This window comes from Cynoglossus semilaevis, unplaced genomic scaffold, assembly GCF_000523025.1.
Source record: "Cynoglossus semilaevis isolate Cse_v1.0 unplaced genomic scaffold, Cse_v1.0 scaffold1099, whole genome shotgun sequence".
Taxonomy (NCBI): domain Eukaryota; kingdom Metazoa; phylum Chordata; class Actinopteri; order Pleuronectiformes; family Cynoglossidae; genus Cynoglossus; species Cynoglossus semilaevis.
Genome location: NW_007585140.1, coordinates 49,519 through 62,853, shown reverse-complemented (window position 1 = coordinate 62,853; position 13,335 = coordinate 49,519). Strand labels below are relative to the sequence as shown.

The window sequence follows — 13,335 nt, the reverse complement described above, 5'->3', positions numbered from 1 at the left end:
CTGACCTGTCCCTGACCTGTCCCTGACCTGTCCCTGACCTGTCTCTGACCTGTCTCTGACCTGTCCCTGACCTGTCCCTGACCTGTCTGTGTCTCAGGAGGACAGACAGGGACATGTTTCTGTACAACTCTGAGAGTTTCTTGACTCCTAGTTTTTTTTTGTTGACCTTTTTTCTTGTGTCCTGGTTCTTCAGTTGTTATTAGTGATGAGTTACTGCTTAATTCCCAGGAGGAGCAGAAACAGACGGAGTGAAACGCTCACTGCCTCTGTGGTGGTCCTGCTTCAGACCACCAGGGGTCCCTGCTGATTTGTCCGTCACTCTTTAATGTCCCAGACACATAATTAGAAACAAAGTAAAAAGACTTCCTTCAGATTCAGTCGATTGTTGGAAAAGTGTGGAATTTCTGACTAATCAGAGACAAAAGTGTGTGTGTGTGTGTGTGTGTGTGTGTGTGTGTGTCAGTCCCAGCTTCTCACTCCAGCATCTGGATCTAATTGGTGCTCCAGTGTGAAGCCACAGCTGCTCTGCCCGTTAGGACAATAAATTACTCCAATTAAGAGCGCCGTAAAGAGGCGGGCGTCAAACACCACGTGGCGCCCGCGGTCTGTAACGCCGTGGACTGAGTCGTTGGAGCTGCACCACAGCACCTGTCCCATCATCACGCCATCAAAACTCAGTTCCAGTCCAGAGAGGAGGGGACGCTGAAGTAAAGACGTGTCCCGGAGCTGGACCTCAGTCGGAGTTCTGGTTTGGAGCATCATTAGGTCGTGGACACATCTGGTCTCTGTGGACATGAAGGCAGTGATGAGACGAGGCAGAATGGACACCACGTCCCTCCGTCCAGATGGACACGATGTCCCTCCGTCCTGATGGACACGACGTCCCTCCGTCTCAGCGCTTGCTGTGAACACGCCGTTAACGCAGCCTGAGTTTGACAAGAAAAATGAAGTGTGCCGTCTGCTGTGGCCTCGAGTGTCGTCGTGAATAATGAGAGCTTCGCCCGGACCCCCGCGGACCCCCACGGACCCCCGCGGGCCCCCGCCCCTCAGCCTCACTCACTGCCATTGTTCTTAGCATTCCCCATGAATTCCCCGTCTGCTGGAAGAATGAAGGGAACTTTAGGTGGCAGTGGTTGAAAAATGTGGTGATCTCCAGTCAAGGGTAGGAGAGAGAGAGAGAGAGAGAGAGAGAGTGGCTGTGAAGCTCACTTTACCACACGTACTGTGGAGTGACTAGAAGGTGAATCAAATCTGTCTGTCTGTCCATCCATCAGTCAGTCTGTCCGTCTGTCAGTCAGTCTGTCCGTCTGTCAGTCAGTCTGTCCGTCTGTCAGTCAGTCTGTCCGTCTGTCAGTCAGTCTGTCCGTCTGTCAGTCAGTCTGTCCGTCTGTCAGTCAGTCTGTCCGTCTGTCAGTCAGTCTGTCCGTCTGTCAGTCAGTCTGTCCGTCTGTCAGTCAGTCTGTCCGTCTGTCAGTCAGTCTGTCCGACCGTCTGTCCGTCAGTCTGTCTGTCTGTCTGACTGTCTGTCTGTCCATCCATCAGTCTGTCTGTCAGTCTGTCAGTCTGTCTGTCCATCCATCAGTCTGTCCGTCTGACCGTCTGAATCATTGTCTTCTGAGTCACATGACCTCATCACAGTCTTCAGTGACTTCATGTTGTCGTTCATCAAATCAGTCAAACTCTGAAAGTCCAGACAGAGCAGCTGACCTCCACGACCTCCAGGTGGTGAGGTCAGTCCTCCCCCCTGAAGCTTGACTGCCGTCTGTCAATCAACTGCAGGTCGTGGCTAATTAGACGGTAGATTATCCTGCTTCAGAGCTGTCAGACTTTTCAATCTGTCAGACTGAGGATGAAACACTTCATGTTCCAACATATGGAGCTCATCGTGACGGCGCCCGCCCGGTCGATGCGGGCGGTCTTGACGGGCGGTCCAGACGGGCGGTCCTGACGGGCGGTCCAGACGGGCGGTCCTGACGGCTGCAGCTGTGTCGGCCAAATTACCTGGCGCTGCCTCCTGGATCCATTTGTGTTCCATTGTTTTTTCACGTCATGTCATGCCAAAAGCAGCAGCAGCAGCTCTGATCACAGCGTCTGTCTTCACTCCTCCTGCCTTCACTCCTCCTGCCTCCACTCCTCCTGCCTTCACTCCTCCTGTTCACTCCTCCTGTCTTCACTCCTCCTGTCTTCACTCCTCCTGTCTTCACTCCTCCTGTTCACTCCTCCTGTCTTCACTCCTCCTGCCTTCACTCCTCCGGCCTTCACTCCTCCTGCCTTCACTCCTCCGGCCTTCACTCCTCCTGCCTTCACTCCTCCGGCCTTCACTCCTCCTGCCTTCACTCCTCCTGTTCACACCTCCTGCCTTCACTCCTCCTGTCTTCACTCCTCCTGTTCACTCCTCCTGTTCACTCCTCCTGCCTTCACTCCTCCTGTTCACTCCTCCTGCCTTCACTCCTCCTGCCTCCACTCCTCCTGCCTTCACTCCTCCTGCCTCCACTCCTCCTGCCTTCACTCCTCCTGCCTCCACTCCTCCTGCCTTCACTCCTCCTGCCTCCACTCCTCCTGCCTTCACTCCTCCTGCCTCCACTCCTCCTGCCTTCACTCCTCCTGCCTTCACTCCTCCGGCCTTCACTCCTCCTGCCTTCACTCCTCCTGTTCACTCCTCCTGTTCACTCCTCCTGCCTTCACTCCTCCTGTCTTCACTCCTCCCAATTAGCCACGGGTGAGCGAACGCTCTGACACGCCTGACCTCCTCTCTGAGACCCGTGGTCATGACTGGAAGGTTCTCTCTGCTTATAATGAAGGAGGTGCTGTGGTAATGGACAGGAAGTCTGCACCGCGCCGATAGGAAGGGATGGTGCGTTATCCACGGCCGTGTGAGAACCACGGCGTCTTATCTGTTCCGCTGCTGATGCCTTCATGAAAGGCTCAGCCTCCCGTATTACAGCGAGCCATAATGGCGGCAGAGGGAGCGCGGTCTGGACGGCGGTCATGATGCCAGGGGGATATGAAAAGGTCGGCTCAGATATGGAGTTTGTTTTTGTTCCGTCTCTGTTTTCTCTGACGGAGAACGATGGAATAAGAGTCTGAAAGTATCTCCGTGTCTGAACCTCCGCCTCCGCCGTGAGCAGTCCAGGCCGCTGCATGGGCTGAAGTGTGTGTGTGTGTGTGTGTTTAGAGCAGCGTGGACCTCCTGCTGTGACGCCTCCCTCCGTCCTCTCGGTCCGTGTCGTGCTCTGAGAAGCTCCACAGCTCAGATCTAACTCTTGGTCCTTCTTCTTCTCTCCCCACTCTCACAGACTCCATCAGGCGTCTCTTCCAAGTCAAGTCACAGACCGTCACCAACCACAACGTCTGACTTTGAGCAGGTAATTGGTTTCTTTTCTCCTGTTTATTGTTCTGAACCTGAACCCTGTTCTTCTGGAAACTGGAATCCTAACCTGAAGATGAGATTTCTGCTGATCTTCTGATACATTTTCTTTCCAGATATTGATTAATAGAAAAAGAATCCAAATATGTTCATAAACTGTATGAAAGTAGTGGCAAAAATGTATCCATTAGATGGTTTGAAGTTTTTATCAAGTAGTTAATAAATTAAGTAGTTAATGAAACTACACAACAACAAACGTTGAACTAAGTCAAAGGATCTGGGTTGACATCAATGAAGAGACAAATCTGAGCTTTTATTTTTAGCTTCTTGGTCTGATCCAAAATCATTTTTCAAACTTGGTAAAAAGGTGCGAGCGATGGAAGAATATTCAGTCTTTAGCTGAGATACAGACGCAGCAGGACGTCTGTGAGTTTGGTTCTAAATTTATTCAAGCAGCAGCAGCGTGTGTGTGTGTGTGTGTGTGTGTGTGTGTGTGTGGGCTGAGTGTGTGTGACTTTCTTGCACTTGTTTTTGTCTAATCTGCCGTAGTGTTTCACTTCAGTAGTCAGTTAAAGTCAGCTGTGAACTCCATCATGAAGCTCCGACAGCAGCTGTCGTTGTTGTTGCTGTTGTTGTTGCTGTTGTTGCTGTTGTTGTTGTTGCTGTGCAGTTTCTGAGGGTTTTCTCGCTGTAGAGAAGTTTGTCTTGGTTTTAATGACAAAGTGATGATGGTTTTCACCAGTCAGGAAGGAAAACATTCAGTGTTGGCACTTGGGGACCCCTAGAGGTGAAAATGAATATTCATCCAGGAAAATAAGAAAATAATTGTTTTTGTATTTTTTTACATTTCCTGCTTCAACCAGAGCTGACGTTAAACCACATCAACGTCAAAAACCAAAGTGTTAGAGTCAAGTTTATAAGTGCACCATCTTCTGGGCCACGACCCGCCATTTTGACAATTTGACATTTTGCATTAGCATATTAGAATCATTTGACATTTTGCATTAGCATATTAGAAGAATCCTGTTGCTCAACAACAAAGAAATAAATGTCACAAAAAGAAAAATGACAAATTATAATGAAATGGTTTTAATTTTCCTCAAAGTGAAACCTGGGCCTGTTTAGTTGAACACAACCTGATAAACTCGACACACGCCTGCTGCCACCTAGTGGAAGCATATTCCATCTCTCTGCCTTACCACTCCTGAACTTTCTAAACTGTCCCTTTAAATGACCTTGAGGTTACAGCTCTGCGACCCACGTGACCTCCTCGCGGTGGTCGTACAGAGAGCGTCTCTGCTGGACGTCTGGTTGGTCTGGATGCTGTCGACCATGTTGTGTTTTTTTATTCCCTTGTGAACAATTCTCAAATCTGCGGCTTCTTTAAGAATAAAACGAGTGAAAACGTCTGAAGAAAAAGTCTGAAGCCAGAAAGACCTTGTTTCCACTTATTACCACTAGAAGCAGCCTGCTGAGCTGAATAATGCATCAGGGCAGCGTTCCTGTTGGATGGTGCAGTAATAATCCCATGATTCCCTGCTGAAACAACAGCTGGTCGGGGCTGGGGTTTTTTCTTTTTCTTTTTTCCGTGGCTCCGTCTCTGCCCCGTCACTCCTCATTCATCAGCAGCTGTTCGCCCCTAATTGCTCTCACTCTCTGCGACATTGCCCGTTTCTCTCCGACACTTATGCTAGTTGGATAAAAGTGCCGTAACACCGTAGAAAAATGAACTACGATCGCTGCTCGTCTACTTTTGCAGGCGTCGCGGTAAACAAGAGAGGTGATTGGTCAGCGGTGGAACAGTGAAGCTCTCACTGTTTCATTTCACCTTTTCATCGCATTTTTTATGTCACCCCCTAGTGGCAGCTCGCACACTTCCCGAATATCTGCAAGACACGCAGGGATTTTCCCGTGGTCCGTCTTTGTCCCAGTTGGTCAGACTGACGTTGACGTCGTGTCAGTGTCAGTGACGTCACGAGCCTGGGCAGGAAACTGTGTGTTTCTCCTCTTTACAGTTTCTCTTCGTATTTATTTTGGAGGATGATGGTGTTTGGACACACACACACACGTGGGATCTGCTACTTCCAACAAAATTTCCGGAAAAAAGAAAAGCCCTAGTAGAAATTGTGACCAACAGAGCTGTGTTGAAGGAGACGGAACAGTCGCTCTCTCAGAATAGAAGGAATAAAACCAGGAAGAATGGAACGTCAGGACGATGGATGAACCCACGTCCACCTGTGGGACAGGGTTCTTGTTCTGTTAACAAATGCCACGAGGCAGAAAAACCTCTGAAACCCCAGCATTCCTGGTCAGTCTGACCGTTCTGGGAACGCCGACGGGTTTCTGGAAAAATCACAACTCGTGGTTTGTTTTGGTTTTTTTAACATGTCTCTGCAGACAGATTGAAGTATGTCTGGTGTCTTATTTTGCCTTGGCGGTCTCCATGTTAGCACTTCTGTGACGTTGTAACGGTGAATATTAATAATAATGAATATTATTATTATTGCGTTACAAACCAAAAAGGATACAAATAATAAGGTCAGTTCACAAACAAACCCAAACAAAGAAATGAAAAAAAAAGGATACAAATAATAAGGTCAGTTAAATGTCAGTTAAATGTCAGTTGACATTTTTGATCCACACAAATCTGACTCAGAGCTAACGTATGCTAACGTGCTGCAGGTAAATCACCCTATTAGCATCTAGAACCTGGAGTGTTTACATACGCCGCCCGGTGGCCGTTGTGACGCCTCGACTCAGCTGAGCCAGCGCTGTAGTCACACAGAAGAATGTCTGCGTTTACAGCTGCGTCGGCAGACGGGCGGTGAATTATTGACGAGTTTGTTCTGGTCCGTGTTGTGTTGTTTACATCAGGACCAACGTGTTCACCACACACGCCGTCTCTGTCCTTCATTTGATCTGAATGTACAAAACCGTGGCGGAAATTATTGTCACCTGAGCATCAACAGTGTTCAGTCTGACGATTATTGGCTCGTCTGTAAAATACAAGTTTAAAACGCAGTAAAAACCAAAGAATCGTTGAATATGTGTAAAAACGGACTGGTGGCTCTGTCTGTTTACGCAGCCTCAGTGTCAAAGCCATTTCCGAGCCACTGATTCAGCTGCTGGTGCAGAGACACCGCGGCGCTGCCTGTGTTCACCTTTAGAGATCAGGCTGATATTAAAAGCTGCGTTCAGCGAGCGGGAGAACCCGACCACCAGCGTTCTCATCTGATGCAGATGTCCTCCCTCACCTCCATCAGGAAAAGTAATTACAGCAAACCACCACCGCTGCGACGTCTCAGGCAGCGCTGTTTACCTGCCGTAGGTCACAGAAACACAGCCCGCTCTGTCAGTCCACAGGAGACAGTTATCGTCTCCCGCTCCTCAAACTGAAATGTCTTCTGTGCCAGCGGTCCACGGGGACTCCAGGCAGAGACGCCTCGCCGCAGTCTGTAGACCTCATGAATGTGCCGTGGGTAAGACACCTGTCGGCCCTTGAAGTTTGACACTGACCAGGCGGCTGTGTTTCTACGACTGTAGTCTCTGGACGACTGTTGACTGAAAAGATGATACAGCATGAAGTACTGACGCCATCAGAGTGTGGTGTTGTCCCCCGGTGTGGCCCCTGGTGTTGGCCCCTGGTGTGGCCCCTGGTGTGGCCCCTGGTGTGGCCCCTGGTGTGGCCCCTGGTGTGGCCCCTGGTGTTGTCCCCTGGTGTTGTCCTCTGGGTGTGGCAGCTGGTGGGGCCCCTGCTGTTGGCCTCTGGTGTTGTCCCCCGGTGTGGCCCCTGGTGTGGAGTAGTAATGGTTGGTGGATGTTGGAGACCAGTATCATCACTGACTCCTGGTTTTGACCCTGGTTTTAAATAAATCAGTTCCATTTAAACCCAACGAGACAAACACGTCAGTTTACAGTAAGATACCTTTTTAAAGAGCAGTGATTGTTCCTGTGATTTTTTACGTCTCAGTTCTACAGTTTTCACATTTTCACCTCTTTTCAGTTTGATTCCCTCAGAGGAGAACGAGGTTTTAATTCCATTTACTGTATTTACAAAGTGTGAAACTAAGTGATTGCTGTGTTGATCAACTTCTCTGTGAGCTGCAGTTGGTGTTTGTTGTTGCCACACTACATCAGTTTGATGCCTCTTCACAGCAAAGTACTATTTTAAGATACTGTTACTTCAAACTTTATTCTGTTTCATTTAAACTTTTTTTATGGGGGGGGGGGCACCAGGTTTGAGTAGGGCAGCAGTTCATGGAGGGGGGGGGGAACAGGGGGGGGAACAGTGGGGGCAGCAGCAGATTGGATGAGGTGGAGGAGAGAGAAATCATCAGTTTGTCGTTGTTGTCGTTGTCGTTGTTGTTGTCGTTGTTGTAGTTGTTGTTGTTGTGGTCGTTGTTGTTGTCGAACCAGGATTTCCTGCTTGCGTTGCGGCTGTGACGGTGGCGTGAGGGCGATCGGCCGCCGCGTGCACAGAGCGAGCCTGGAATCACATTCATTATGATCAAATTATGGGCAGCAGAAAGGAGCAACTTGAATAGTAATTAAGGAGGCCCTTGATAACCAACATTTCACCAATTAAAGTCCTGGTTCACATTCAAATGATGTGCATTTTAACGAGCAGTTCTGCCACAGAGAGACGTTTCTCTTCATTTCAAGGAGCGCCGCCGCTCGCAAATGTCGCAGTAATTGAGATAATTAAAGCTTTTGATGTTGTGCAGAAAATTCCACAGCGACGTTAATATAACGCAGAGTGAATTCTACGGGTTTCTACCCTTAAATCCTGCTCTTGCCTGTCTTTTTGTTTCATTAACCAGAGCAGAAACAGACGTCATATTTGATCAGGTGACAATTCTTCACCAAACCTTTTCAAAGCAGCAGAAACGATGATCTTTTCCTTTAGGCTTTTCTTTTTTTCTTTTCTTTTTTTTTGCTGTTTTATCATTAACACGTTTATTAGTCAGAGCCGCTTCATCAGGACCAGACAGAACCTGTAACAACCAGGTCTGAAGGTCTGACTCTGGGCTCTGACCTCTGACCTCAGGCTCCTGGCCCTGATTTCTGTCACAACAAAAAGACTCTGAAACACGACAGCTATTTTAGAGCAGTAAGTGGTGTCTTCTAGAGATCCAGGCTGTGAGAGCTTCCTGCCTGGGCTTTTATCAGTTCTAAATGGACCAAAATGAGTCTTAGTGAAAGAGGAAGGAGCGCAGCCTTTGAAGAATTCATAAGGCTGTCTCTTCAGGAAGCGTCTCATGTCTCATGTCTCGTGTCTCGTGTCTCAGGCTCTCAGCTCCTGGAAGTCTTAGTTCCCCTCTTTCCTGACAGTGTTTTTGATGATCGGTGATAACACTCAGCCACTCCCCAGGAGTGAGACATCCAACAACGAGGCTCCAGTCAGAGAGCGACTCCACGGAGTTCATTAATCCACCGCTGCACAGACAAACCTGGTCCCTGGTCCCTGGTCTGACGGAGGTTCACGTCTCTGCTGTGGATGAACTCACCTCAGTCTGTGGATCAGATGATTTGGTGACAGGCCTGGGACTTTATTTGTTTTATTTTCATTTTATTATATATAAATATTTACATGTGTGTGTGTCATGTAAGAATATAGGCAGAATATTTGTTTTCCTTTCTAGCTGTAGCCTGTGTTTGGTTGGTACTTAGCGTTAGCGTCGCGGTACAGTCGTAGTTTGTTATTGACACAAACACAGGTAGAAGCTGTTGATTGGTTTGTTCGTCCTTTGTTTAGCAGAAAATAATGTCACCTTTTGAAAAGCTGTTAGCATGTTAGCGAACACATCTTGATGACAGTCACCTGTGACTCAGAGTTAGCGATGAGTTGTGTGATGAAAGTCGTAGACACCAGGGGGCAGCGGTGAGACTGCAGCTCTGGCTGTTTTGTACTTGACAAGTCGTAACTGACAGGAAATGACGTGGTCTGTCTTTGTTGGGAACTATTTGGTGATTATGGGTTTGATGGCGGCGTCTTGACATGTGACATGTCATGTGATAGCAGACTCACTCAGCACTTTGTGCCTGTGATTCGGCCGTCACAGATTTTTCCCTTTGAGCAACGACACGGTTACCTGACGGTGGAAGAAGGAGTGATTTCTTTGATGCAGTTAACCACCGTGAACTGCTGCTGCAGGCAGAACAGCGCCACCATGTGGTACAGTGCAAAGACTTATGGGAAATGTATGACAGCTTCAGACCATGGTTCTGAATAATTCCTTTACACGTAATCAATAAAAGCAAACTTTATTCTAGTGCTAAACGGTGGTATCATCAGCATATTGGCGATCTTTTATCAGCGCGGACCGTTTTTCTTCCTTCTCACTGTTTTAAATTTGCTGCTGTAACGAGAGGAAACAGGACAGAAAAAAACTTCACGTCAGAACCTGATCATTCTGTGTTTTTATTAATAACTCAGTCAAAAATGAATAAAATCCAAATATGATTGGACAGAACCGATCGACAATAACAATGTTATAGGAAGTTTAAATCTCAGAGAAGACTCTTTAAACTACATCTCAATTTATTTAAAAAATATATTTCTCGCTAGTCTCGATAAAATGGACAGATCACATGGCACATCATGGCAGCTTTAATTTACAGCTGTGATTGGTAAACATAATCCTCCTGAAGAACACAACAACGTTTATCCATTTATTTTATATGTTATATATTATATATTACAAAGTCAAGTTTGTAAAGACTTGTCAGTTTAAGTCAGGTCTGTGTTACATCATCATTACATCATCATTACATCATCATGACCTCAGCTGCAGGTACACCTGAGGAGAAGAACACCCCAGATCTAACACCTTTCCTCAGGCACTTTCTCTATTGCAATAATGTGCGTTCACTTATTGACGACTGAAGACCAGACCCGTTCACTTATTGACGACTGAAGACCAGGCCACGGAGACAGAGAAAAAACTGCTTTTAGTTAGTCAGTTAGTTAGTTAGTTAGTTAGTTAGTTAACTAATGCAAAGAAAAAACAACAAAAGGAAAGTGGAAATGGTGAGTTAGCCTGAGAGAGAGACAGAGAGACAGAGAGAGAGACAGAGACAGAGAGACAGAGACAGAGAGACCGTGAACAGGATATCGACAGAGAGCATATTAGAATTGATTTGCGGAGTAAACGTCGGGCTGCTGTCGGCCAGAGGCGGCGGCAGCAGCGGATTCTGTGAATTTGTAATCCCGCAGTCTTTCAGGAAATCTCCGTGGCCGAAGCAGCCTCTCATTACTCTCACAGACAGGCCTGAAATGTGTAGCAGATTGGTGGCTCGACAAGCATCAGGCCGCGTTAGCATCCTGCCTCTCTGCGAAATTGGCAAACCACGGGCCGCGGCAGGTTTTCTGATCAGGCGTCTGACGAGGAGACGGATGTTCACGGGACGGTTCACGTGTTGTGAAACGTGTTTAGATCAAATCTACGTCATTTCATTTCCCTTTAGATACATGACGTACATCTGAGTGACTGAAGCTGAACCACAGACGTGCACAGAGAGAGGGCGCCTCTGGTGGCGTCTTTGTGAAGCGTTTCTGCGTCTCTTTCTTGCTGTTCGTGTCAACCGTTGGTTCGCTCACCGACCGCAGACAGTCGGACGTTTTTAACTGATTATTATGAGCAACAAACGGTTGCCTCCTCAGCCCGGCTTTTATGCAGATCGTTGTTTAGGTGGAAGCTTTCATTAGGCTAATTCTCCGGCCGGAACGAGGCAGCGTCACGGCTCTTTGTCCCGGACAGAGTTATAAAAAAATGTTGTTTTCTTTTTAGTCCCCCATACGCCACAATAGACGGCAGGTCGGGAACGGAGACAAAACTGCCTCCACAGGAGCTTTATTGCCAGGCTGCAGGGAGGCAGTGAAATTTAAACTGAAGTGACACTCACTGACTGGGCCGAGGGGAAGGGGAATAAGCTTTTCCTGAGAAAGGGGAAACCTTTGAATAGGCAGATTGACAGGTTGAGCAGTCAGAGGAGATGGAAAGCACTTGTAGCGGCTCGGACTCGCCAACGGGTCAGATGCCAGAGCTGGCAGATCGAGCGGAGCGGCTTCGGCTTTTCCCCGTGACATTCTCGTCAAACGTTTGGCAGCAGGATCGCTCACAAACAAACACAGCAGGAAGTTGACGGTTAATCTAATTTCACCAGCTCCGACCATGTGCCCGGCCTCGGGGGGTCCTTCTGCCCCCGCAGCATGTCAGAGGGAGTGCAGACGGAGGGCCGGGCTCTGCTGCCAGCGAGGGCGGGGTGTCTTTGAAGGGAAACCTTCAGAGAAACACCAGGTACGAAGCGGAATTAAATTCTCAGCAGTTATCAGGCTGCGTTGGCGCCACAGAGAGAATTATTCTTGATGCTGGAACACCACGAGCAGAAACAGCACGGAGAACAAAGGGAAACGGTGACGCGTGTCACTTAAAGCAGAATAAATCAGCATCACAAAGAACGTTTCTGACGGTGCTCGTGGCAACCCGTCGGCTGCGACGCTCTCTTCAGCTGCAGTGAAACCAGACTCAGCGTTTGTTGGTTTTTAGAGTCACCTTCGTCAATAACCTTTCCTTTCATTCTGTTCTCCAATGAACCAGGTTTTATTGAAACGATCCCAGACTTGTGTTCATTATTTCAACAGATCTTGACTTCAGCACTACATCAGTGTGGAGCAGCTGCTCCTCCAATCATTTCTAGGGGATTTGGTGTTGAATCTGCATCAGCTCAAACATCAGCCCATATATTTTTCTGATAAAGAAGCTCTAGTTCATGTACGTTTTTTACAAACATGAACAAATATTTCCTTCTGATTCAACTTCAACTTCCAACAGTTTTTCCATTCATCCCAAATCAAATGAGCGATCACAAAAGCGTGGGTCGTTTAACAGCACAATTAAATTCCAACGGTTTAGAAGCTGCTGAGTAATTAACCTTTGGTAAACCAATTATTATTTAGTAGGTGATGACAAAAGGACGGTCCTGGTGGAGCCATGTCCTGCTTTAATGGACGGACTTACGTCCTATAAAAGATGGAGACGTGGAGCCATTTTTAGTGCCCTATTAGCTTAGCGCTGCTGAAACGCCGCCAACTCGCTCCATCCGTAGGTATTGATTAATTGGCACAGAGCGGTCTCAGTGTCTGAGCTGGCGAGGAGCGCGCCAACAAATGGATGAAAATGGATTCTGTGGGCTGAGGAAATGCCAAGGTGTCTGACATGTGGAGAGAAGGTGTAATTAACACGGTCCAGACGAAGAACCTGACGGACTTTAGCGCGAGGAGGTGAAAACCAAACCCAGCTGTGAGTTTGATTTCACCTTTGGTACCAGTTCATGTTCTGTTTCAGCCTCTGTCAGGTCACCTCTTCTTCTTCTTCTTCTTCTTCTTCTCTTTCCCACGGTCTTCGTGGCGGCTCGACAGCTCACTGTACCACCACTCTGTTTATGCCCCAAAGTGTAAATATATGAAACCATTAGACACAGTTACTCATTTGAATGACGCCGTTAACGGTTGTTGCTTTGACACCAGAGCGCTGTTTGTCACTTTAGTTGTGACTCCAACAATCTGGACAGTTCCCAGCCTGTTATATCCTTCATGGAACATGAAGCAGCTCGGCCATCCATTTATCACGCCGCCAACACCGTTACCTTTAGCGCGACGGCCCTCGAGCAACGGCAGAGCAATAAGAGAGAAGAGATTTGATCCCACACGGAGGCTGGACCTTCACGTGTGCTTTATTTCCTCCTCTGAGATAAAGGAGAGGAGGAAGAAAAAAGAAAAAAACTAGGCGGTCGTGCAGCGTCGTACAGCGTCGTACCTGCCTTAATGAAAGGTTTTAAACTGATAAACTGTGTTGGCGCCGCGGCCGGGGGCTCACGCCTGTCGTAGATGAAGATCAACAACGCCGTTAACTTCCCTCACACCAACCTGAAGGAAAACAGAACCAAGAAACTGTATTGATGAGTCT

At 47.8% G+C, this 13,335-nt stretch overlaps 1 protein-coding gene across 4 annotated transcripts in view; it reads left to right on the top strand.

Moving 5' to 3' along the window:
• mgat4c (mgat4 family member C) overlaps positions 1-13,335 on the top strand; it is a 40,069-nt gene that overhangs the window by 7,842 nt on the left and 18,892 nt on the right. For 2 of the 4 annotated variants that reach the window (XM_025053857.1, XM_025053856.1), the window contains exons 1-2: positions 2,687-3,012; positions 3,297-3,365. The gene's annotated coding sequence lies outside the window, so the exon portion shown is untranslated. Of the gene's footprint in view, positions 1-2,686; positions 3,013-3,296; positions 3,366-13,335 lie in introns of those variants that run through there. The other 2 variants (XM_008337633.2, XM_017030955.1) reach the window with 1 other exon arrangement.